Source organism: Motacilla alba, chromosome 4 (assembly GCF_015832195.1).
Source record: "Motacilla alba alba isolate MOTALB_02 chromosome 4, Motacilla_alba_V1.0_pri, whole genome shotgun sequence".
In the NCBI taxonomy this organism is placed as follows: domain Eukaryota; kingdom Metazoa; phylum Chordata; class Aves; order Passeriformes; family Motacillidae; genus Motacilla; species Motacilla alba.
In genome coordinates, this window is record NC_052019.1 from 50,841,586 (window position 1) to 50,866,425 (window position 24,840).

The 24,840-nt window shown below is 44.7% G+C and overlaps 1 protein-coding gene across 2 annotated transcripts in view; it reads right to left on the reverse strand.

Moving 5' to 3' along the window:
- BMPR1B (bone morphogenetic protein receptor type 1B) overlaps positions 1–11,131 on the reverse strand; it is a 233,397-nt gene extending 222,266 nt beyond the window's left edge. For both annotated transcript variants that reach the window (XM_038134845.1, XM_038134840.1), the window contains exon 1: positions 11,063–11,131. The gene's annotated coding sequence lies outside the window, so the exon portion shown is untranslated. The remainder of the gene's footprint in view (positions 1–11,062) is intronic.
- Positions 11,132–24,840: the final 13,709 nt, after the last annotated feature.

The following is a 24,840-nucleotide window of genomic DNA, read 5'->3' on the forward strand; positions in this document are numbered from 1 at the left end:
AGGAAGCATTCCCTACAATGATAACCTAATTCAGTCAGGACCAGGAAGGACAGAAGGACGCAAGTCACAACACTGCAAAAACACAAGTGTGCAAGACAGACACAAGTGTCAGCAAGATTGTCTAGAGAATATTCTATTGTTTGACATACACTCCTAGTGTTTTTATGCACTCTAAAGCATATCTGTCCTGCATTCACTGATGAACAGGATTGTATTCTTTGTATATGGTACATTCAAGCAAAAATCAAAGTTACATTTATCACTTTATCAGCTTTCTTGATTAATGAATTTGGAAAAGAGCTGCTATAAACAGGCATTTATCGTCAGATAGGAAATTATCATCATTAAGTGCCATGAATACTGCTAAGCTAATATGCAACAAACGTCTTCAAAGTACACAAAGGAGTATCTCCTAAAGAATGAGTGCAGTTGAAAAATTTGAGACTGACTTATTTGACAACAAGCACAGAAACTGGCTGCTTTTGTTCAGGAAGAAATACCATCAAGAGAAAGAAGGAACTGGGGAAATGTATTAAAGAGGTTAGCAGCTGGGAGAGAACTGAAATGGCACAGGAAGAAGGGGAGATAAAGTCACTAAAGTCAAAATAACATTTCCATTTGTTACAGAAATAGTATAACAGCTTCCATCAATTAATTACTACACTCATTAAATAGGCAGCCCATTTATTTTACTTCTCACTAGTCAATTAAAGAGGTATCATTGCAACACCTTTAACAAGATAGTCTCATACTTAAACAGAATAATTTTTAAATGTATTTCTCAAGACATATTTGTTTATTATTTCTTTCAATTTAAATAATTTCTCTTTGGAGTATTAATGCAACAAATCACAGTAAAATATTCAAACTAGCTATGAAAATATTTGTTTAAAATATGACTTGAAAATGTACTTTCTTAAAGAGTTTTACTGAAGAAACATCAGAAAGAAATTACTGTATTGGAGTGATGCTTCACCTCAGACACATTAGGGAAAATATGGAAAGGATGATGAGATTCAGAAAAAGTTTGTTCTGTGCAAAATCTTTCTCCACTCCTGACATGTATTTATTATTCATTCCCCACCACCTCTCCTTATCTGATGACACAGCTTACAGACTGCATGCCATTTAAGATGTAGTTTGAAGTTGCTGGGAACTCCTCTGTGATAATTTCCAGTCCCCAGAAAAAGAAAAGCCACAGCTTAGTCCATTCTTACACCTACACAGAACAGGTAACTGGATCGACAGTCTGTCAGAAAGCAAAAAATCGTTACCAGGAATGAACACAGGAATTGCTGAGCTCATCCTTCAAGGATTTTATTATAATTATTTCCAGGGCTCACTATTATCTCTAGCCATTAGTAGAACATACAGACAGCTGCAGCCTGAAGTAGCCCGTCTCTGACAATGTGAGAAGCAGAAGCAGGAAGAGTCCTGACCTTTTCTGAGCTTTTTCTCCCCAGGGTTACACTGACAGCACTCACCTTTGGCTGTACCTTCAGACAGCATTAAGGACTCGTTTCAGGGTACTGAAATTTCCATGTGTTCAGTGCACTGGGGATCTCAGCACCCAGCACCAGTAACCCACCACCTGTTGAGCTCTACATGTTGTACCACTGTTATCAGCCTACTGAGGTAACCACTGCAGGACCTCTGTTGGTATGGCTGTGTTTGGATCTTCACTATTCTGCCTCCTGGGTACTGCCTTGTGCTATTTCCATTTTTCTTTTTAAGTACTCTTTAGGCTAGTAGTTGCACACACACACACAAAAAAAGAAAAAAAAGTCTAAACCTCTCCATCTCTAGCCTTGGATGTTTCTTAAGCACCATTTGCACGTATAGCTTTTTCTGGAGTCACAGAGAAAAGGAATTAATTTCTGTGGCAGACAGCATTTTCAATTGTTCATTGCTGTGCTAGCCAGCCAGGCTAAGCCACACTTCACCAGATGTTTATCTCACCTTGCTTGAGAATAGGGAGTGAGGTTATGTTACCTCACAGCTGGAGCAAGAGACAAAACAAGGCAGGTGCCTTTGCACTGATGCAGGCCAGGCACATTCCCACCCGCTGTGAGTGCTGAGGACCCTATCTCTCAGCAAGAAGAATAAAAAGAGGAGCTAGGCACAGCAGCTCCTCAAATGCGCCAACTATTCCCAAAGCAACTGCCCATTTAGATCCTTAATTTTATGGCAAAACACTTCTAAAAGCTTATCTCAGTTTTCATGCCATTATTTTATCCTTCACAGTACTACTTTGCGTCCATTAGAGTACTTGCAGTTTACTTTTCACCTCAAGCCAAGTCCAGCATTTAAGTATGATAAAAAAATCCCAATCAAACATTTCAAAAGGCATTTAAATACATGTAAGACAAGTCCTGCCTGCATGCCAAGCCCCCACCTACTTCTAAAAGGATTTAGCATCAATGATCACACCTGAGACCATATCCATGTACACAAGTAAAGTCACAGCATTTTAGTTTTTATGAGATTTGCAGTAAAAGAGAAGAAGTGACAAGAATGGGCCATCTAAACAGCTGGAACGCTGCTAAGGAAATAAATTACATTGTGATTAATAATTTCAAATATATTCAAAAATTTTCAAATATTTAAGAGCAGAAGGACAGCATAAAATAGATCAAACCCTGTTGACAGGCTCTCATTTGTTCACACCACTCCAAGTCACATTGTCTGAACTGCTAAGGTGCATTAGAAAAACTGAGTTATGCACAAACTTGTCACCGCACACATTGCAGTTATGATGGCCACAATACCCAGAGTGTCACTATACCACTTCAGGAGCCTTCAACCCACACAGAGAAACACCATACCACTGCAGAAGGCTTCAGGTGTCTGCCCATACATACAACACCATGTCACTTGAGAAGGCTGCAAGCATCTACCCTTCTTGTTCTTCAGCCCATCCTTTTATACCCCTCAAGTCCATGCATTGCACCTGTGTGCCCTCTGTTCCCTTTGGTGGTTGGTCAGTGCCCCTGGGCACTCCATGGCTCATTGCTCTCAATGCTGCTCACCTGCTTCTCACAGCTGTAGCCCATTGGGGATGAGGCTCGGCCACAGGCCCACCACAATTACCACAAACTGTGTACCTACACAAACTATGCAGAAATTTATTCTTTTGCAGAAAGCTAGGAAAACATATATGCACAAATTAAGCACCAAGTTCAGTAAAAAGATGGCATTTTGTACGCACAAAATCTAACAGCGGATGATTCGAGCGTTAAAAAATACTAATAAAGTTTACAATCCAGAGGATTAGAAATTATTCTTTGTGATGATTTGGTTTTGTTAGTCTTCAATTAAACTAATTTTCAATTAATGTTTTTTTCTGCAAAACCTTAAAAACATCAAGTCATAAGAAAATTCCACACATTCAAAACATAAGCATGTGTATCATTCAGATCACATTGGCTCTTGTCAGGAGAGAAGATTTTTTTTCAAAGTGAAGCAGTCTTAATAAATTACATAATTTAGTTATAGAGAAGTTTGATTACTCCCTGGCAATGGATTTCTGAGTTAAAAAGTTATAAAGGTTATCTTCATATTTTTCATTTTTAATTGGAGTAAACTACTGATTTCTGCATGTCCTCAACCAGCAGCATCTGTACTACACTGAACAGTCCAACAATACTGCATAATCCCCATTGTAAACAATTATTTTGGGTTGTATTTTCCATAGCTCTGACTTAGTCGTGGAAGACAAGGAATATAGACAAGCCTAAACAGTTTTTATACATGGTTATCAGAGAAAAATTAATTAGCTTCAGGTTTAAAATGTGCTCCTCCTCCTCTTCAAAGGCACAACCGTGACCCTACTTGCTGCTGTGACAGCTGTCAGGAAAAGCACAAACCTGTCCCTTCCATGAAATACAGATGTATCTATCTGATGCCATTACTGCTCACAAGCAGAACTCACATGCCCTACAAGAATATTTAACCCCAATATAGACCCACAAGGTTTAGCATCCACTTCCAATTAATACCAGAAATCTGGAGGAAAACACTGGTGCTGCTTTTTCACTCTAATAAAGTGATTATGTTTGCAGCAAGACAAACTTAAAAAAGATGATTAATACCTGCGAAAAGAAAGACTAAGTGACCCTGTTGGGATAAGTGAAAAGGCTCAATTGTCCAACCCATTTTCTGCCCAGTGAAGAATGCATGCATCCACACCATGAGCTGTCACCAGAACACTGTGAAATGGTGAAGGCAGTTAAATCCAGCTGGAGGCCAGTGACTGGTGAGGACCCGGTTAAGGGGATCTAGTGTGCTCTAAGCAAGTTTGTGCAAGACACCAAGTAGAGTGGGAGTGTTATCTACTGGAAGGTGAGGAGGCTCTGCAAAGGGATCTGGACAGGCTGGAACAATGGGGTGAGGCCAATTGTGTGAGATTCAACAAAATCTTGAGTACCAAGTCTTGCCTTTGGGTTACAGCACCCCATGAAGTGCTACAGGCTGGAGCAGAGTGGCTGGAAAGCTGCCTGGCAGAAAAGGACCTGGTGTTGGTCAACAGCAGCTGAACATGAGCCGGCTGTGCCCAGGTGGCCAAGAAGGCCAGTGGCATCCTGGCCTGTGTCAGTAACAGTGTGGCCAGCAGGACCAGGGCAGTGATTGTCCCCCAGTACTTGGTGCTGGTGAGGCCTCACTTTGAGAGCTGTGTCCAGTTCTGGGCCCCTCACTGCAAGAAGGACGCTGAAGTGCTGGAGCATGTTCAGAGAAGGCAATAGAGCTGGGGAAGGGTCAGGAGCACAGCTCTGATGCAGAGCAGCTGAAGGAGCTGGGGGTGTTTAGCCTGGAGAAAAGGAGGCTCAGGGGGCACCTTACCACTCCCTGAAAGGAGGCTGTACACAGGTGGGGCTCAGTCTCTTCTCCCAGGTAACAAGTGACGGGATGAGAGCCAATGGTCTCAGTTGCACCAAGACTGGTTTAGATTAGGTATTAAAATTCTTTTTTTTCATGGAAAGAGTTGTCAAGCATTGGAACAGATCACCCAGGGAGGTGGTAGAGTCACCAACCCTGGAAGTGTTCAAAAAATATGGATATGGCACCTGAGGACATGGTTTAGTGGTAAACACAGTGGTGGTGCTACATTGACCATTGAATTTTGTTATCTTCATGGTCTTGTCTGATCTTAAAGATTCCAGGGTTCTATGATCCTATGAACGTTTCCTACCATTAGACATTCACTTCACGTGAGAGTGATGGCTGTCCTGTGAAAACCACCAAGCGCAACAGACTGTAGTCTGCATGCAAAAATTACAGAGGCAATCTTAAAACAAATCCCTTCTTACCATCATTCAGACAGAAATCACATCAGTATTTTAGATCCTAAGCACAACACAGATTCAAAGTTTCAATTTCATAACAGTTACAAGACACTGAATGCAGTAGCCCTGAATGCCTACCCAGGAACGCTTGTGAATAAAGAAAAAAGACAATTTGTGATAATATTTTAAGCAATGAAAGGCGAAACAATCTCCTGAGTAACTTTAGTTTTATCCTGTCCGTCAACAGCAGCAGCTTGGACTTGACCTCATTCTTGACCCAGGGTCTCAAAGCACTTTAAAACAGGTACCTGTGACTGCACCCAGTGAAAGAAGCAGAGATACAGAGATGACAAGAACCCATCCTATGGCATGTCCTTGAGGCAGCACAACCCTCCTCATCTTGAAGGGTTCCTCCACTTCGATTTTCTGGTAGGACAAGACCCTACAAGACTTGCCCATGAATAAAAGGAGTCTATGATGCCTGCACACATTTAATTGTATTTCTGCAGGCTATAAAAGTCTTGCTCTACTCATTTTAACAAACTACCAGATAGTTATGCCTGAAGAGAAATTCCCTGTTAGGGGAAAAAGCCCTACTCATCCAACTTCAGTAGCAAATGCAAATAGCTAATTAACCTTATCTCCATTACACTGTCCTGATTTTGCAATACATCTGGCACAGATGCAAGTATTTTTCTGCCTTGTCCAAATCTTCTCACATGCTTACAGAGCCTACACTCAATGGGCTCTGAAGCAAATCTGACCAGCAAAGATTTAGCACGTACGTATGGGTATTCCCTCTGACCAGCTCTCCAGATGCGCACCTCTGCATTGGGGAAGAGACAAATTGTCGCACACATGAAGGAAACTGTATTTAACAAGCTAGCTACAAATAAAGCTGTATTTGTGTACTTAGCAGAGACAAATAAACAAAGTAGCCAGATCCAGCTCATGTACACATTATCAATCCAAGGCAAATAAATATACTCTTTCACCCATCAGTTTTTTCCCCTAAAAGACATATGTGCCCAAATTATGAGATTCAGTATTTTGCCTTTTCATGGTCTGTTTTAAATACAACACTTTTTTCCTTGGCCAAAATCGGCAAGGGTAAGGGAAAGCAAAAAATTTGACAAAAGGTCAGATTATAGTGAAATTGAAATATTTATCAGAACAGCTACTTCTGCCAAGGAAGATAATCACAAAGGTAACATCTCCTTTGATCCTTAATTGACCTGTGTGTTTTTAATTAGGAAGCAGGGGAATTAACCTAGAGCTAATTACAGTCTTCATTTTACAAACCTGTAAGTGTGTAATTTTATTCATATAAGTATTCTTTAGTGAAGTTATGCATGATCAAATACGTTTGTAGCTTCAGGGAATAGGTCTTGAATAACTTAACCTTTTAAAAACTTTTAAGTGGCTACTTTACAAATATGTCTTACATACAATCTATTTTGTATTTTAGGCTTTAGATGTGACATTTTTCTGAACACCAAAGAATATTTCTTTTTGTGACAGCAAAACAGCAACAGTTATTTTTATGTTAAGGAAATAAGTGGTAGGTTTAAAGAACGAACACTTATAATTAAGTGCCTTTATTCATCCTGGTCTGCGAAACTGCAATCTTTGGTTAATGGCATCACAGAGTAAAGGCTTGTAGCAATGCATTTTGACTTCATCACTGAATTAATTTTAATGTGTAACACAGTCGGTTTCAGGGGAAGAAACTTCCTGAGACCTGTGTCATTCGTGTCCCTGCATGCTAAAACTCATTCACTATTGGAAAACCTTTCTGGAACATGTGAAGGGTGAACCTATGCTCCCTGGTGCTCTCCCCATGCTCACATTGCTGCTCCAATCTCTTCATTACATTCAGAGTTTGCAAACTCTGTGGACCTGTGCCTGCAATCCTGCAAGCAGCAACAGATGACTCCAAAATACCCATTATGTAATGGGCTCGGAATTGTGACCGTGACTTCCATGCAAATGCCCTCCCTGCTGGCCATTGTACCACCAGAGGAGGACTCGCTTAGCATCCTGACTCCAAGAGAAAGTAACTCCTTCAGCCTATTTTCCCAAGGCAATGTTTAGACTTGCTTATCTGTGGATAAACACGTCTGCCAGACCCTCTCTAGTAAGTTTTGAGTCTATTGGCCAATTATAACCAAATCTGACAAAGGCTTGGGGGATATTCGCTGTGAGAAGCAGCAGCAAAGCAGACAGCTGGGCTGAGCATACAGCCCCTGTGAGTGATCCTGTGAGAGAAAGGCCAGAGCAGTGACAAACTGGGGACCCCAGCCTTGAGACACAATGCCAAAGGGAAGAGGTTCCTTTGGGTTTGTCTGCTTATCACAATCCTGCAGCATGGTCTGTGCATGACAGCAGTTAGAACATACTGCCTGTGTTACCAGAGACACAGACACGCTCCTCTCCATGCACACTGTGCAAGCACTTACACATGGGTCTGCATGCACACTCTGGCACGGGCTGATCATAAAGAATAATTGATCACACAGGAATTTTTTTTTTACAGCTTGATGAGGTGTTGACATTTTAAGCAGAGAAAAGTAAGCTTGGTAATGTGATGCATGAAAAAACTGGTATAATGTAATCAAACACTATATTATAAGGTATTTTAGTTACCTCAAAATCATTTCCTTATTACAAAAGAGTCCAGCACTTCCAGATGCTGTCATAGATAAATATTTTCTCCTTTAAGGCACTCAAAAGAACAAGGTTGTTGATATATAGCACAATGCAATTCATAGATACCATCAGAATGTTACAATTTCAAGGCTTTTTCAAAACTTCTCCTATAAACCTTATTAGATTTTTGCTACCTCAACCAAATACAAAACAGCAAGAGGAAAGAGCTCACCAGAACCAAGCCCAATCTGAAACACGCACTAGCTTGACACACGTGAACTGTAGACTAAACTACAGTGTTTTCAAATCTGTTTCCTCCAAATTTTGCCTATCAGCAGCAAGCTTCTCAGTTTGTTTGAAACAATTAAAAAATAGCTCATATCTTCTGAAAAGGAACAAAAATCTGATTGGTAATAAGTCTATGATATATTTTATAGCTTGCTTTATGGAGTACCACAAATAGATCTTACTAATTTGTTTTTGTTCTATATTTGCCATATTTACAGCACATTACAGCACATTCTAATATATCTCTAAATCCTCACCAACTTCATAAGTTGGAGTAATGACAACCAAGATAACCATGTTGGTTTATATACTATCCTATCCTTGCAATTACCCTAAGATTGGTAGAAAATATCTACTACAAGTTTTTGGAGACTTTTCTGGCTTGGCCCATATTCTGTTTGAAAGATGCAAACTTAGAATGGCTGTTGTTAGCAGCAGCACAGGCTGGACCCAGAGGCAGCCCTCCACTCTCCCCAGCACACTGCATCAAGTATCACATTTGTAAGACAAAGCAAAGCAGCCCCTTCCCCACAGGATTTACAGTCTGGACAAGTGCTTTGTAGTCAGCACCAAGCATTCAGTGGCTAAGACATAGAGCAGCTCATAAACCTTCTTCTAAAAAAAAAAAAAAGTTCATCCTATTTCTTGGGAGTAGTAACACATCATTTCCCACCTGAGCATCAGACTTCCTCTCATTGTTTCCTTACACCTGGCAACAGATATTGTGTCTTACTTAGGGAAGGTCTTGATTTGTAGGAAACAATACACAGGGAAGGATGACAGAAACAGGCAAGAAAGACTAGACGCTGGGAACAGCCTTTGTGAATCTGTCAGTTTACATCATCGCCAATCAAAGCTCTTTCAAAGGGAGTTTCAAAACTTGAGGGCTCGATTCTGTCAAGAGATGAATGTTCCAGTCTTGCTGCAGCAAGGGCCCCAGCACATGCATCACTTTAATTACACAAGTGCACCAATTAAAATGGACCCCCCTCATACCCTTAAAATGAAGCATGAATTTAAGAGCTACCTTGAAGCCAGAACATTGAGCATCCTGACCCACAGGAAGGACTGCTATAAGTCAGGATAAAACAGACAGATAAGTACAGATACAGCTATCCCAAAGGCCTGAGGGTTTGTTTTTTTTTTCTCTGATTGCACAAGTGTCAGTCAAGGGCAGCTCAGCTGAAGCCAAGCAGGGCAGTAGGCTGTGGGAAGAGAGTCAAGGTCCTTAGGTTGTATTTACTGTGATGGATTTCTTATTTTGAAATAACTGCAAAACTGTTTCCTAACAATGCAAAATTTCAACACAAAAACCAGAGAATCTTCTTACAAACACATTATGAATCCATCATATCACTCTAACAGTAAAATGCTGGTTGGGTTTTTGCTTGCTTTCAAAAACCTCTGAAAGAAACACACTCCCTGCACATGCAGCCTCTGCCAGTAAAAGAGAGGAGGAATACCTGGTGCTCTAAAGCTATGCTGGTCATCAGACAGAGGAGATTTTGTCCTCTGTAGGCAATCACGGTAGCCATTCTGCGGTGCTAATGCACACTGCTTCCATGAGTTACTCACAGAGACTGTAGCTTTTAACATCCTAACTTTAACATGCCTGTCATTCTAAATGGTCCATTCTCAGAAAATAACTATGTCTCTGCTCATTTCCCTCCTCTTCAGCTACACTTTAGGCAACGTAGAAGAGAGCATTTTGGCCTGAAAAGGAGGCAACAGAGAAAACACTGGAAGTATATAAAAGTGTGAATGGGACCGAGAGGAATAGGGACCAGTTCTGCACTAACTCTATATCAAGACATGGGTACTGTTAAAGGTTCAGAATAAAATGCTATGGCATTTGACACAGAGTAAAGTTAAAGCTATGAACTTCCTTCTCACAGCACATTGTTAAAAGTTTACGCAGTGTCAAGGGGCAGTCAGAGCAGTTTATGGAAAGGAAAACTCAGTGAGTGCCATAAAGACACCAGCTCTCCCTTAGAAAGCATCCAAGCTGCAAATCATTGCATGCTGAGAGAGCCTTCTGGCAAATCATCCTTATGTGTCTATCTTATTTTTACTCTCCCTCAGGCACTGCTTTTTGCATCATCAGACCCAGGACACTTAGACAGACCTCCGGTTTTATCTACAAGAGACTCCTAAACAGTGACACTTTGTGTCATTTGCATTTAGCAGGTCCTTAAATCCAGTGGTTTAACGCTATGTTTCTGAACAACATCACCGAAGACGTCGACTGCTATATACCAGCCGGTAAATCAGAGTTCACGTCAGTCCGTCACAAGCGACTAAGTCTTGAGTTAACAATACCGTACTGCTGCGTGAGAGAGTCCCGCTTCCCAGAGATTCACAGCGAGAGGACAAACCATCTCCATCGTCCTCAGTTACCAAACAAGACGTTCCTTAACAAACTGGCGTTCAGATTTAAAAGTTCATTTCGGGAGCGCTGCAGACCGCCAGCTCCTGACGGGCACGCGTAACGAGATCGTATCGAGCCCGGCGCAGCGTGTGCCCGGAGAGAGCAGGTCCCGCAGCCCGCTCGGCCACTCACACGCTCCACCGCAGCTGCTCGCCCCGGGGCAAGCTCGGGGCAGCCCGAGGCGAGCGCTCCGAGCCTCGCACGGGACGGGACGGGACGGGACGAGAGGCGGGCGGCCGGAGCTCCCGGAGCACCGGCGCGGCTGGAAGGCGCCGGGGTCGTTCGGGGCGCTGCCCCCGCAACACTCGGGACCCCCCTGCACCCTGGGCCGCCCCGGCCGCGCAGGTGCCCGCCCGCCCCGCCGCAGCATCTCCGCGCCGCAGCACCCGCTCCCCGCCCCGCTCCGGCTCCTCACCGCCTGCGAAGGCTGCGCGGGGCTGTCTCCTCTGCCGGGGCTGCCGCCTCCTCTGCCGGGGCTGCCGCCTCCTCTGCCGGGGCTGCCGCCTCCTCTGCCGGGGCTGCCGCCGCGCACACCCCCTTCCCGCCCGGCTCGCAGCCGCTCTGCTCGGGATCGGGGTGGCTTGGGGCTTTCTCCCCTCCTCTCGCCCTCTCCAGCTCCCACTAGTGCTCGCACACCCGGCCAGCCGGACCAGGATTCGCCGCCGCCTCCTCCTCCTCCTCCCGCCCCCCCGCGGCCGCCGCTCCCCCGGTCGCTGCCGGGGGGCTGCGGAGCCCCAGGGCCGGGGCTGCGCGGGCGGGCTGCCCTGTCCATTCATCACCAGCCCGGTACTCGGCCGCCCCGTCCCCCCGCACAAGGGCCCCCGCGCTTGGCTGGCGGGACGGGGAGATTTAAGAGAAGCGAAGCAATTTACTGCCAGGATTAAATTAACAATCGAGATAAAACGGACAGCGTGGGAACAGGCAATTGAAAGATGAATCGCCGATACGTTGCACGGTGTTTAGAGTGTCAGCAATAATTTATTACTAAGTGTAGGCAGCACCACAGCCCCGATGTGGATACTCCTGCTGCTAGTTGTACTACATCCCACAGGCAGGCAAGAACCATCCCATGCTACCTTCAGCCCAGGCTTTCTAACTTCTGTACTATCTTATTACTGCTTCCCTCTTTTCTATGTTTGATGAAAGAAAGTAACAGATCAGCAGCTTAAGTTAACATATTAGAAGTTTATGACCATAATTTAGTCCACTGTAACATGTTATGATGAGAAAATGCAGATTTAAGATTGGAATGTTCAAAGGATAACTACATTAGCAATTTAGCGTGCATCAGGTGTGCACTTTAAAACAGAGGTGGAGCAACCTCAGTGCACAGACTGCAAGCAGTAAGCCAAAAAATGCATCCTGGGAGTGCACCTAATGCACTGTGGGGCCAGCAGGCATCCCATGCACCAGGTGAGGTCGCAGCCAGTACAAACACCTCGGCCCGAGCACCAGCGGTTTCACGTGGCACATCTAGTGGGCCACACTCACTAGGCATGCAGACACCAGCTAACCTCATTTAATTTCAGTTTCTCACACTCAAGTTAATATATTCCCTCCCTGCTCAAGTGAGTTGGTGCATTAATGCTACATTCACATACACAGGAGCTAGTCTATCCCCCTCTAACCCACAATGTTTAATTTGCAGAATATTGCTCCAATATTTTGGTCCAGAGACACAGAGAGAGGGGAAGCTCTCTCCAACTGCATGTCCCCCTGTTCTTAGGCCCAAACCTATCCTCTCCCCGCTCCTGTAGGCATGGGGCCTTTTTTCTACTTTACAACAACCTCAGTTAATTGTAGAGACTGGCATGGTGGAAGCCTTATTACTAGCAAGGCAAATTTGGAAGTGCTGAAAAGCCATCAGAAAGCTCATTCCAGCAAGATTTCTGCACTGCTATTTTGTGACATCAGTGTATTCTAATTGTCCTTGTGCACTTCATGCTCCATGCTTTTTTGGCCTGTATCCTAGCCACAGCTCACTATGACACAGGTATATTGTCTATTGTGAACCCAAGGTTTCCCTCTCAGCAGAGATACTTCTTCACTTTTCAATTGCGTTCCCTCTTCTGTTTATCTCCTACAGACAAAAAAGAGAAGACCAAGGCAAACAGAAGTACTGGCTCTTCTGAAAAACAGCTGAATATCTACTGCTGCTGCACCAACAAGAAAAACCTAGAAAACCGAGAACTCAAAGAGAAAAGAAAAACACACCCTCAGGAAGTAATAAAGAGAGGGATGAAAAGGAAAAGAAGACATAAAAACAAATAGGAAGGAACAAAAGGAAGGTGTAACTGAATAAAAAGCGCCATAAAGTGAAACAGTTGGCAGTGAGAAAGAGGCCTTATGGACACCTTTCCTTCACAGACAAACTGAGAAACTGAAAATGTGGTTTCCATTGAGGCACCAAAATAATTAACTCTTTACTGAGTATGTGAGAATCGAGCATTTGAGCATTTGTGCTACAGCACTCCAAAAAGGGGAAAGATTTTACCAATTTCATTGAAAACATAGATCAAAACTTCAAAAATGAATGCCTTTCTTAGCTACGATGAATCAGCAGCAAGAAAAAATATGCAGGCCTGGACTGAACTCTAATGAAGGCACCACAATTTCTCTCTTCTTCCCACAAGCTCCACTTAATCTCTTCTAACTGGATCATTTCAGCCACCATTCTTTAACTCCTAATTATATCAGACCTGATTATAACAACACTTGAATGAAAATGCTCAAAATATCAGGCTCCCAGTGACACTGCTGAAAAGGAGAAGTAGTGTTGCCCGACAAGACACTGTTGAGACTGCTGGGTAATTGTCTAAATCTTCTATCATTGCTAAGGTAAACACTTGAAACCACAAAAATATTTGAGCCTCCTAGCAAAGCTTTTGGCGAGCTTTCACCTTCCTGACCTCTAAGTGTTGAGCACTCCTCTGCAATTTCTTCTCATGCTGCGTGTTGCCAGTGGAGGAGAATCTTCCCCTCGCCCCCCCAGCCACCCTAAACACATTCAAATAAACCATCCAGTGGAAAAACAAATATTGTGTGATCTCTTCACCTTTTGTCTATGTTTAGGAAAGACAACATAATCCTTTCTATTTCAGAAGGAAATTCTCTCCTGTGCTTTCCAAAACAGTAGCGTTCTCCCTGTTCTGTGAAGAGCCTGGTGGCTCTGTGCTTTATTTGTTTCTTTTTCTTGGTAAACAACTTCATGGAGTCTGTTTGTCTTTAAGTGGCCCTATGTATTTCACAAAGGAAAAAAGAACACACATGCAACCCATTTCCCTGTTGATCAGATATTATGAACCAAAGCTGGAAGTTTCAGTAATACAGAAAAAAAAAAAAAAGAAAAAAAAAACCCAACACATTACCATGCCAGATTAAATAGAGCTTGTTCTTTGCTGTGCAGGCAAGGTAAGATTATTTCACAGCATTCTTACACTTCCATAACACAATTACATCTCATTTTCAAAACTCTATACCAAACTGCACTTGTCTAAGTTTACCCACAGATTACAGCTGATGGCTCTCTACCATCTGTTTCCTGGAGTACAGTGTCTGTAGTGCCATGCTGTGATTTTCAAATCAGCCCTCAAACTGTGATAAACAGAATATCAAAATCCTTCATCAGCCAGCTAATAAATTACTTAGGAAAGAGATAATTACCACTTACATGATGTGAAAAATGCTTTTTCCCATTAGCTAATATAATATACTGATCATCCACACAATATCTCCGTAGTATGCTTATAAAAAAACCCCGAACATGTGAAACACATTTTAATTGCCAAAACTTGATTCAAACATTTTAAATAAGCATAGCTTTAGTCTGCAGATATGCAGCACGGTCTTGTTTCATATTTGCTCTGCAAACCCTAGAAGCTTAGGATCAAATTAACTTCTTGTTACCTCACTCTGCCATAGGCTACACACGTACATATATGTGTTTAAGTATGTAATACACTGGAAGTAAAACACTGACAGCCCATCTCAATAAAAGGAGAGGAACAAGAAGAAAGGGTACATGTTTCCCATGTGAAATGGTAATTGTGAGAGGGACAGAGAATTGGAAAGAACATAAAAGGCACTATATTTGAACAAAATTATTTAAGACAGCCATTCCCAAACTGAGATCCAGGGACTAACTCCCTCCTGGGGAGAGCAGCTGGCTGGCTGCCTGCCTCAGCATCTTTCACCAGCGAGAGGAGCCAGCAGTCAGCCATAACATCCTCCACAAGTTTTCAGTGTGCTGGAGTCCTCTTATGCATTTCTGGCACTCACAATCCCTATTGATTTAAATGGGGCTTGAAAGCCATCACAACTGAACACTAGACATCTTCACTGAGTAAGAAAGTTTACAGTGCAAAAAAACCTTCAGAGGAAATTTGAAAAATAAAAATAGAGGACAACAGCAGTGGGGAAGAATATCCTCCAACTGAAAATAAATCTGTTTCCTGTGATGTTTTTAACTGCAGTTAAACTACTCAGTCTTAAACTGCAGACAAAACATCCTGGATTTTGGGTACATCCCAAGGCACCCACGTACACCTTGCTGATAGCAATACTGCTCCCAAGTCCAGTAAATGGACTTGCACAAAGAGCTCTTCGCATGCCTATGGTTTCCAAGGACTTGGACCACAGACTGCACTTTCTTGTGGATTTTGTTATTGTTTCTCCAAACTTCGGCAGTACTTTATATAAAGCTTCTGCCCTCTGAACCACTAACTATTTTTATAATATGGATTAATCCCTTTTTCAGTTTAAAGAAACAGCTGAGATAGCAAACTTTAACAATTTCATATTCTAAACTCTAATTAGTTTAATGTAATGTTATTTGTTCAGGAGTGTTGCTCCTTTAGTCAAGTTTCAGTATAATCCCAACATAATCCCCAATTTTTTTCCTCTTTTACATCTCATGCTTCTCTGAAACATTTTAAATGTTTTGATCTACTAAACACTTACTGTGTGCCTTGTTTTTGCTCAGTATTTTCTTTGATCACTTCTTTGAAACTTAATCCAACAGGTGTTATTTTAATTAAAAGCAAGTCTGTCATCATTCTTTTATAATAGTTTCATTATTAAAGAGTATATTTTATGCTTCTTCTTCCTCTTAAAATTCCTTAGTTTAGGACTTGCACAATAGATCTGTTTTTTGTATTTACTGTTTGTCATGTCTATATAGGGTGTACGTGTATACTTATTCTTCCTATACAGTAATGTTATTTGATCTTAGTGGGATTTCCTCTTGGATTTAAACCCTTGAAAAGAGATGGACCTTCTGGAGAGCATAAAATGACCAATTTAATGCAATAACAACAGCATTTTTCCTTGAATGCAGCTGTGTTGTCACAGGGCATAAAATTTGACCTTTAGCACAATGACAGCAAAAGTTCTTGGTATTCCCTAAGACTTCAAAACAAGGATCAGGGCTCAGTCTTGAAGCAGCCATAAAAAGTTCTTGGAACAAAACTGTTTAAGCTATTTTACTTTTATCCAGCAGGCCATACGGCTGCCTGGTGACAGTCTGATGAAATCTGCAGAGTTTGCATAGTAAAAGGTACATTTCTTTGTTGGGATCTTCCTTTGGTCATGTTTTGCCTTTTCTAAGTATGTCAGGCTTGATTTGAAAAATGGGAGTAAGAAAACAGTGGATTTCTACACCAGGGACCCACCCAAGGCAAGGAAGTCTCATGCTGAGAGACTGTTTAATTCTTGCAGTGGGAAGGAACGGGGACCTGGAAGGAACCTTGTTTAAATTAGGTGCCCTTTTATTTGCAGGTACCCATTTTGCCTGCCAGTGGCTCAGCCATACAATGCATTTCTCCTATACCCAAACTGGAGTATGTAAAACCACAAAAGGCATTCATTAACTCATAAAAGGATCCTTTTCATTTGCTCGCTGTTGTATGGTGTGGAAAGCAAGGAGAAACAAGCCATGGAAAACAAAAGAAAGCTGACAAGTAGAACATTGCATGTCAGGGATAAAAAGCCACTAAGAGCCAGGGAATTGTCATCACACTGGAGTTACATCAGACTATAACCATCTCCAGCACTATTTCACTAGCTCTCCCCATACACATCACTGTTGCATAGTGATCTGTCAGTCAAATAACTCTAAAAATAACAGCCAAATACCCTTGAAGTTACAGAACTCCTTCCTTCCTTCCTTGATGTGCTGTGCTTTCAAGACCTGCCATGTCACACAATCCGTTGGACTGCTGTTCTCCTGCACTGCAGAGATGATTTCCAGAGGTTTACTGTACTGCCTTTCTCCTGATGCAGCTCCAAGAGGGAGTCCTTTGATGAGTTAATGACAGGACACTACATCAGGTGAAAGCCAATGGGTTCAATGTCCAGAAAACAGGAAAGTTTGTCTTCAGTTCATTATAAAAAAAATGAAATTTGCTAGCAAGAAAATGTTTAAAACAGTTTACGCGTCCAGGAATCAGCCACCACATCCCCTTCATAACCTTGGCTTTTCCATGCCTTCACACTATTCAGATTGAAAATATTCATCATTGCATGTTCTGCTCTACACAGCCTGACTACATATTGAAACTTTGAAAAGCCAGCCATTTGGCCAAATGTTGCTTCTTCAAATTACAGCTTCTCTCCTAAAATAAAGAAAAATATCATAATAAAAGCGCTTAAATTTTTGTAATGCTATCAGGAGGAAAGAGAAAACTTTAAAACCAATTTTCCATCATAAAAATGGTAACCAAACAACCCAAAGGTAAATGCTATTAAAGAAGCACACACACACAAAAAAAAAAAATCACCACTTAGTGTAATTGTATACTGAAAGTTGTAGGGGATGTAAAAAATACAAATAAACAAAAACATCATTTGAGAAAGGACCTTTACACTCTGACTGAAGCTCTCAGCTAAAGGCTGGAGACACTGTCTATCTTTTCTCGGTCCAATCAATCCAGTTATTCCATAAATTTCAAGAGGAACCAGGGAAACATTTTCTGTCCTACCCTGACTTCTTATGAGAGAGATCCCGAGTTTCACACCAGCATCTTTTACCCCAGCCACTCTCCTGGACTGTATTGCAGCTCAGGTGCACAGGTCCCCACGTCATTATGTCCTTTTTAAAGGCTGCTGGAGATGGGACCATGCATCCAACCAGGATGTCAGGGCACTGCTTGGGTTTAGGGTGCTTTATTGAAAGGCTGAACTGAGTAAGCTCAAATAGCTCACTTTTACCAAAAGCCATGCAAAGAAATGTTCTCAAATTCAGGACCATAGAGTAATTGGATACCAAAAGTTATAGTTGTTGGCATAGATAAGGAATGGGAGAACAATTACCCAAACTCACTAAGAAGCAGGAAGACACTACATGGAAAGTGGATTACAGTTAGTTTTCTGCTGTGTTTTGAGACCCAGGCCAAAAAAATAGCAGGATCTGGTGGAAAAAAAAAGTGGGATTTTTTTTTTTTTTTTAATTCTCAATCTGGGACTTAGCTAGAAAGCCATCTATAATGGAGAGCTCTTCTTTCACAATAAGTACGTAATTAAACTGAAAATGGTCTCCTCATGCTGCCGAGGTGACAGTAGTAAAAGTCCCTCAGAGTCCTAAATATGTCTTAGCAGATAAAAGTTGCTAATAGGCATAAATGTTGGCAGTCACTACTAATGAATGCTTGCTAAACTAATGTGTTTTTCAGCAGATCAGCAGGACACAGACATCTCCGAACCCAAGCATGGAGACCACAGTAGGCTGGATCAGTGCATGTCCTAATGCTGTGCTGGAAGCAGAACACAGCAAGAGAGGAGCAGCTGCCACTCCAGGAACGATTTTTCCAGCAACAAATAACTTCCTTGCATTATAGTCAGTCTATTTGCCTCCATCCTCTGCAGGGTTGCTGTTTCTCCTTGGGCCAGTGCTGCCAGGCTACCTCTAGCTCCAGGAGTGTCTCCTCCACGGTGCCGTCTGGTATCACCCTCAGCCCACCTTCCGCCCAAGCCTGGATGTCGTAATATAAAAATGCCTTACCACCAGATGAAGAGCAGGAGGGCTTCTTGCGTGCTTAATCCAGAGAGGTTTATTGAGGGAGAAAGTGAGGAGCAGCAGGGACACAACATTCTCTGAAGGGGAGCAGAGGCAAAAAAGCCCAACCCTGAGAGGGGTCCGGGTATGTAAACTCAGGGAGGTAGGCGGGGTTTGGGGAGGAGCTAGGGCGGGGTGACACAACCTGAACCAATAGGGGAAGGAGGTAGGAGTGGTTCCAACCTAGGGACCAATGGGGAACAGGGAACCAAGGAACCTTCTAGAACAGGGGAGTGGGGAGTGGGTGACTGACATGGTGATTGACATGGCAGCTTGTATTACACACATGTTGTCTCCCAAGGCATTCCCAAACTTTCTTCTTTCAGGCCGCCTCCCACATCTCCCCCCTTTCGGTTAATTAGAAAAACATTGTTAAATGCCTTATTCATGGTCTTCTTAAAACACATAATTGCTGTGGAAACTATCAACAGGATAATGACAAACCATATCAGGCTCCTAATGATAGAAGCTGCCCACTCGGGGACACCCCATTGCGCCAACATGCGGTCCATTGGGTCGCGAATCTTTACTTCTGTGAGTAGGTTTGCAACTTGGTCCTGGATCTTTTGGATGTTCGCATGGATGGAAGTGCTTCTAGATGATAAATTGAAGCAGCAAAGTCCTTCAAAGTCCTTGCATCCGTGACCATGGGCAAGCAAAAGATAATCAATCGCTGCTCGGTTTTGGAGAGTGGCATGTCTGGTGGTTTCTTCATCAGCCAACAAGTCCGATAGTGCGGCTGAGGTAGCGTTGGCCTGCTTACTCAGCTAGCACCCTAAATGGGAAAGCTCCCCGAGAGCCTTCGCTGCGGCGTACCAAGGTAAAAAGATTGAGGCCGTGACTCTCTTACCTTCATTCCAATTGTAAATTTTATCATCGCAGTTGGGGTCGAATGTAGTGCAGGAACGTTTTTGTCTTGCCACTTGTGTATTTTCTTTCCAATTAGGAATTTGGGTCTTGTTTTGGGTGAGCGTATTCGACGGGATCCCAGCCCACACCCTGTCCCCGCAGATAAGGAACACTCCCTTGGGGAGCAGTCTGGGAACAGAAGAGGACTCGGACAATATGTTGCTCGTATAGTTGCACCAATTGGTTACACAGTATCTTTTTGAGGTCGGGGATACATCTTTTCTTTGCATCTCTCCTGTCTGGTCTTGTGGTTGCCCAATTGCCTGCCAGTGTTCTTGTTTGAATTTGTAGAAGAAGCGAACACAATAGGTGGCAGGGAAGGAACCCAGCAGGTCTAATTCTTAGAGCTCCTGTGGTGCATGTGGAAGGATCCCCATCCACTCGTCCCAGGTGTCCACCGGGTTGGGTTCCTTACCCGCATATGGATAGTCTTTTGGGGACAGGGGTACCCCCACCAGGCATGTGGACAGGGGATCATCTACATTGCCCATGGCCATGCAGAAGTTCTCCTGCTTGATGGACTCCGCGAGGGTGACCCAAACGTTTTCCTTTGGTTGTTGCATGATCCAGGCAGCTGTTATCTGCATACATATCCACGGAAGCATTGTGCCCGCGAGTAGCACTTGGGGTGTTTTGGGAGCCATCATTGGGCTGAGGCACTGGTGATGACCCCACAGAGCTGCTGCATATCCCTTAAGGTCCTGGGGTCGTTGTTAATTGTCAAATGTTGGGGCACGATGGTCCGTCTGGAGATTAAGAAGCCGAGGTACCTCCAGGGGGATGAAAGCTGAATTTTTTCCAAGGCAATTTGGAATCCTGTGGTCTCGATGACTGAGATGGTCTTTGTGAGTGCTGCATCCAAGTAATTTTTTGTTGGGGCACATATCAGGACATCGTCCATATAATGTAAGATGATTGCCTCCGTGAACAGTTTGCGAACTGGTGACAGTATTTGTGCGATGAAAGTTTGGCAAAGAACAGGGGAATTTTTCATCCCCTGGGGCAGGGTGACCCAATGATAGCGCCGAAATGGTTCTGCTAGATTAGTGGTTGGTACTGAAAACGCAAATCTGGGGGCATCTCCTGGGCACAGGGGGACATTGAAGAAACAGTCCTTTATATCAATGATTGCCAATGGCCAGTCCCTGGGGAGCATGGAGGGTGAGGGGAGGCCTGGTTGCAGGGGACCTATGTCCTCGATAACCTCATTTACTTTCCTTAAATCCTGGAGCAGGTGCCACTTGTCTTTGCCGGGTTTTTTTATGACAAAGACTGGAGTGTTCCATGGGCTCGTGGATGGTACTAGATGCCCCAACTGCACCTGCTCCTCCACCAGTTCTGTGAGCGCGACAAGTTTGTCCTGTGGAAGGGGCCATTGGTCTACCCACAAGGGTGTATCAGTTTTCCAACGCAGTGGCGGGGTAGTGCGCTCCACAGTGGCCCACGCTAAAATCCCATTTGGGGTTGGGGATGTCGAGGCCGGCCCCCCACTGGGACAAAACGTCCCTGCCCCACGGGCGACGCTTGATGTGATAACGAATGGCCGAATGGTGGCAATCTGTCCCTTGGGTCCCTCCACACACACTTGGTGTTTTCTCTGGAGGGAGTTGACCATTCCTCCAGTGCCAGAGATTGTGCCACAAGGGGGCACTAACTCCCAGTCATTGGGCCACTTTGACTTTGGGATGATGGTGTCCACCATCAGCCGCATTTCAATTGTCTTTCCTTTGTAGGAAACAGAGACAGGTAGCACAGGTCTCTCCCGGGTCACGTGGTGGGATAAGAAGACTTGATAGTCATCATCCCCAGCACAAGGGTCTTGTTCCGATGTACATTTGTGCAAAGGGGGTTCCCTTGCACAATGTAAAAGGCGGCTCAATGCAATTAATGGATACAATTATCTCGTTCCCTGGCTCTATCTTGACAACCTCAGGTATAATGTTGATGTGATATAGTGTATGGTGGTTGTCCCCCAGGAGAAGCACTGTAGTGGTCTGTTTATTGTGAGGGCTTAGAAACCCGCGGGCACCCTTACTAGTTCATCATGTGCTAGCAGCAGGTGGACGCTGCTGCAGAGAAGGTACCTGGTGTCCTGGCTTAGATTGCAGGTGCGGCGGAAGAACCTGAGTCCGTCCTTGCGGCTTCGATCCTGGGAAATGTGCCTGAAGGGAACTCGACCTCCCGGATGGTAGGGAGTGTTGGGCGAGGCGGCTGTCCACTTGATATCTGCATGCGGGGCCGCATCGCGTTCTGCCACCTGTTTCCCTGATGATATGTTGGTCGCAGACCCTGAAAAAGAGGCTGGGGATTTCTGGGAAACCTCGGGGAAGGGGTGTAGTTAGAATGTCCGGGTAAATGAGGACAGTTCATCTGCACATGTCCCAGCTGACCACAGTAGAAACATCTGGTATTTTGTAAGTTCATCATCACCTCGCCCATTTCTTTGGTGACTGCGGTCATGGCTTCCCCCATTCCTTTGGTGACCGCCTGTGTTAGGGTGGTTTCAAGGGAAGAGGCTTTGGTGCAGGCGTTCACCATATCTGGGACAGTGGGCTCGGGGTCTTGGGTAATGCTCTCAAGACTTTCTTAGTTTCCCCGTTTGCATTAGACATAATCATCTTTCTCAACAACTCATCCTGGGCATCAATATTGTCAATCTGACGGTCAATCGCCTCCCTCATATGGTCTACAAATTTTCTAAAGGTCTCAGTTTCACCCTGATGAATTGAGGCAAAACTTTGTAGGGGTGTAGAACCATCTGGTACTTTCAGAAGCACTGTTTTGGCTGCATTCTTAATCTCTTCTAGCAAATTGTTGGGAAGAAGCACCTGGTCCTCTGGCTGGGTAAACTCGCCCTCTCCCATAAGCGTGTCCTGTCCCTCACTGTCTTCTCCCAGAACTTCAGTAAGATCATACTTGTTCAAGAGGGGTCTAAGCAGCTTTCTCCACTGGGTCTCCCATAATAAGAACTCAGTGGGAGACAACAGCGCAGTGGTAATATATTTCAAGTCATGTGGAATAAGGTCATGTCCAATAAAAGTCATATCAAGCACATTTTTAAAATACAGAGAATTCCACCCGTAGTCTTTTGCGGCCTTCCTCAGTTCCTTTACTTCCGCGTATGGGATTTGCTCCCACTGTGGCTGCCTTCCCCATTTAATGATGACCGGGGCTGCGAACCTGTCCAGGTCCTGTACTAGCTCAAGGTCTCCCTCCCTCAAGGCTTCATCCTGGATCTTGTGCCAGCTCCCCCCTGGCCTATTTTCAGGGGCAGAGGGCTCACTGTCTTCGTCCTCCTCGGAGGACGGGGCAGGACAAGCTAGGACACGAGCTCTCTGACTGATTGGTGGGGCTCGGTGGCGTGAGCCCTTGCAGGCCATGATGGCCTGCTTCCGGCCAAGGCCACTTCCGGTTCCGTTGGCGTGGGAACCGGAAGACAGAGGTGGAGGAGGGGGCGGCGCGAGGGCGGACCAGCACCACCCACAGGGGCGTGGTCGTTTGGGGAATCGGTGCTGCCCTCTGGAAGCTCACAAGAGGGCGTGGTAACAGAGGTGGAAGGGGAGGGTCCTGACGGTGACGCAATCGACGCCAAGGTGGGGTGAGAACTGGACACAGGGGTGGAACCCGACGGTTGACAGACACCCGATGGGGAAGGAGAGGGAGTGCCACCATTGCCATTTTGCACCTCATCAACATGTCTGTGGCACCCCACCACGTGGCAGGCACCATTTTGTGAGCTAACTCCTAACTTAATAGAACTGGGGACTGAACCAGGGATGGGGGGTTTAGGTGCTGGGCGGCAGGATGAGCCCTGACCGGAGTGGCCAGCTCCGAGCAGAGAAGGGACAGAGTGGGAGGGGAGGTGGCAGGGAGCAGGTGGCAGCCCTGTGCCGGAAGGCAGGATCCAGCTCCTAACCCACTCAATGAGGGAGAAGGGGTAGGATTGAGGCGGGTGGAATGCAGGGGAGGATAACTGGGGACCCCAAACTCCCTTTTTGCCTTCACAACTCTAAGAATCAAATCAAACATAGGATTATATTTCCCAACCCGGAAATTCCCCTCAACCTGCAACTCGTAAATGCGTTTCCCCACCGTTCCCCAAAACAGTACTGAATTAAGGTTTTCCCGACTCACGTCAGGAAAATTCTTTAACAGAAATTTAACAAAAGATTTCAATCCCCCTTTTTAAAAGAAACATTTCCCACAACGAGGATCACCGAAACTTGGATATATATCTCCCGCTCAGCCACTGTCAGGCAGTTGCCCATTTTTTGAGAGTGGCTGACGAAATTCCCTCCTCTGAAGACTAGAAATAAAACCCCAAGTAAATGGTGCCTTCCCTTTGGCACTTAACTCTGCACTCACCAAAATATGAAGGATCTTCAGAGGGGCTGGTGGGCTTCTGCTGGTCCCTGGGTATCTGGGAGCTTCTTTACTCGAAGCTGCAGTGGTTACTCAGGTCCCGGGGTTGTCGGCAGACCAAGAGGAGCAGTCTTCCAAAAAACAAAAGGGGAACTCCTCCTGGAGCCCGCTCCAAACGGCGTTTAATGTCCCGGAGACCGCGGGTCAGAAGTCCACTGGCTTTCAGGAGACGCTCAGAAAGACCTGGGGGAAGCCCAAGGTCCCTGTTTGGGTGCCAGGCAGCAGGGTTGCTGTTTCTCCTTGGGCCGGTGCCGCCAGGCTACCTCTAGCTCCAGGAGTGTCTCCTCCACGGTGCCGTCTGGTACCACCCTCAGCCCACCTTCCGCCCAAGCCCGGATGTCGTAATATAAAAATGCCTTACCACCGAATGAAGAGCAGGAGGGCTTCTTGCGCGCTTAATCCAGAGAGGTTTATTGAGGGAGAAAATGGAGAGCAGCAGCGACACAACCTTCTCCGAAGGGGAGCAGAGGCTCCCCTGGGAGGGGTCCGGCTATATAAGCTCAGGGAGGTGGGCGGGGTTTGGGGAGGAGCTAGGGCGGGGTGACACAGCACGAACCAATAGGGGAAGGAGGTAGGAGTGGTTCCAACCTAGGGACCAATGGGGAACAGGGAACCAAGGAACCTTCTAGAACAGGGGAGTGGGGAGTGGGTGACTGACACGGTGATTGACACGGTGATTGACATGGGAGCTTGCATAACACACATGTTGTCTCCCAAGGCATTCCCAAACTTTCTTCTTTCAGGTTGCCTCCCACAGTCCTCTGCTCTCCTTCATTCTCACCAAACTATTTTCCGTCGAACAGCTTTCTCCA